The following is a 2,673-nucleotide window of genomic DNA, read 5'->3' on the forward strand; positions in this document are numbered from 1 at the left end:
GAGCACAAAGGGGCACCCTTGCCCCAGAAGTGTCAAACACAAGGCGGTGGTGAGGCATATCCCATTGCCACAGCTGGTGGCCAAATTGGGGACACCAAACTTCTCTTGACAGGTTTCATGAGGGATGCAATGGCGAGGGCAAAGAGATGCAATGGGCCAAGCAAGCCTGGTGCTGAGAAGGTGGCTGGGAGACTTGGGCACAGTCTGATGCCTTCCTTCTGGCATACAAGGTCAATGTGTTCAGCAGTTACCCCTTTGGAGCTGGTTTTATTACAGCATGTTTATTTGGAATCAGAAGAATATTTGGCCTTTGTGGATGCACATTCACTTTTAATTCATATTCTTAAGATGTAGGATCTAATTGACTGTCAATGGGGTTGAATGTAGTCCTCAGTTGCTGAAAGATTTATACGCTAAGGTTGGAAAGAGAAATGTTCACTGGTTATTATTGAATGGTCCGAAGATCTCACTCCTCTAACTGCACATGAATGTGCATTTTACTGATGTCTCCTTCAAGGAAATGTATTTTTGGAAATAGGGTCACCTTGTATCAACATATATGCCCAGCCTATTGTTCTCCCCATTAAGTGCATTTGTGTGCAAACAAATTCAGGGATGGCGTGGGAAAGGGAGAAGTTATCCCAAAAATTTCCTCATCAGACAAGGAAGTGCATGGGCTCCCATTCACCCCCCCAAGGTCCCCTTCTCTTTGCAGTCAGCCATCCTTTCAGGGGAAGGCAGCAAATGAGTTGCCACATTCCTCCATGTCTTTTACACTTCACTTTTCATGGCAGGAACGAAAGACTGGAGATTGCCAAGAACATCTTTATCATTTTTTTCAGCTAAAAAGTTGCTTTTAAAAATTGGCTGAGCTTTATGAAGACCCAAAAATGCACCCCAGAATGCAAACCTAGCTTTATAAATGGGAAGGAAGGGTCGGTCTGGCAACTTCTTGGTACCTTCCCTTCACAGAACAACACCCATACCTTCCAACTGGGTGAAATACACTCCAGTTTGTCTTTCTCTTGAAGTGTCAAGGACACAGACTACCTGCTGGGTATGCTGGATGTCTTCATCCAGCCCCAAAGCCAGGCTCTGCAGACTATCCAGCGGACAGCATGAAAGAGAGAAACACACAACCACACACAACGCACACACTTGTGCAATGATAGAGGGTTTTGAAGGGCAACTTTAATATAGCTATCCTGTCTATCACCAGGGGCATGGAAAGTGTGGATGGTGGCTTTGACACCTTCAGCTTTGTATTCATTCACAAATGACCAAAGAAGCCAATAGCCAAAGCCTAAGAGCCAAAGAAGCCCTGAGTGGACCATCCCAAGAAAATAGTGTTGGTTGGTTTCAGTCCTCCTCCAATCCCTTGGCCAAGGTGGATGCAAAATGGCCTTCCCCATGCCCCCGGGGACCGTCCTCTGCCACCTTCCTCCTCCAAGGAAATCCTCAAAGGACGACAGCCCTTTGGCCGAGTGTCTTTGGCGCAGTGCTTCTCTGATGTGGAGGATCAGCAACCATCCCCCCCCCCATGTGCTAAGGATTTTCACTATATTTTTACCCATTGGGTGAAATTGCTTCCTTCTTTCATAGAAATTTGCCAAGGACTGGCAGCCAATTCCTCAGGGACTGGCACTGATGGCAGGACCATGACTTTGAGTGGCACTGCTCTGGAGGATGTTTGCATGGGCATCCAGCATGCTCTCGGTTGTGGACGGAGGTCTCTTCCCTTGCTGGCATGTCCCCTCACCAGACAGTTGTGAAACAGGATTCCTGGCCTGGAAGGTGTCTGTGTGTGGGGTGGGGGGGTCCATTGTCCCCTCTCCTCCTCCTCTGCATCAGTTCCAGATGTGTCTCCTTCACAAAAAGCAGGTGATGAAAGACCAGGGCTGCCCTGTTGGCTTGTGGTAAGGCTGCTTTCCTTTTTGGGTTGGAAGAGCCCATGTGGAGCCCAGATCTTACTCTCTGGAGCAGGAGGCAAGTGGGGTCAGAAGGAAAGGCTAGAGGATTTGCTTTATTCTGTGAACAGTCCCAATCAATCCTCTATCACCCTACGTTTTCAGCTGCTGATAAAATGTCCCAGTTTCTTTCTTCTCATCCTACTTTCCCCTTTGTCCTCAGCTTACTCCCATTCCTGTAAACATTTTAAAGTACAAAACTTATTTTATATAATTTACATTTACATTTGTAAATGTAAGGTACATTTACATTAATGTAAGGTAAATTATTTAGCAAAGGTAAATTATTTACATATACATTTGTGTTTTTAGCATTTACTTTTTAATGTCATACATTTTAATTGAATGGCCTACATTTCTAGGTACCTTGTCCTCCTTTGCGGTTAGGACAGCCGGTCACCCTGGACCCATGGGGCTCTCCATGCTGGTCCCTTGTATGCAAGGGAGGAGAGCTGGGGAGTTTATCACACGGGAGGAATTCCTCTTGATTTCGAATGAAAAGAAAGTGGGGCCAGAACGCATTCACATGAATTCACTAGTTCAGCGAATTTACATGAATTCGAATTGCGTTCGAACTGACTTCCCATTGCCCAAAAATAGCTTTCCATTGCCCAAAATTGTGTGTGATCACCTCTCACACAATAACATGAAACCCCATGATTGCATTCGGACTGACTTCCCGAAATTGCGTGTGGTAGTCTATCAC

Source organism: Sceloporus undulatus, chromosome 6 (assembly GCF_019175285.1).
Source record: "Sceloporus undulatus isolate JIND9_A2432 ecotype Alabama chromosome 6, SceUnd_v1.1, whole genome shotgun sequence".
Lineage (NCBI taxonomy): Eukaryota > Metazoa > Chordata > Lepidosauria > Squamata > Phrynosomatidae > Sceloporus > Sceloporus undulatus.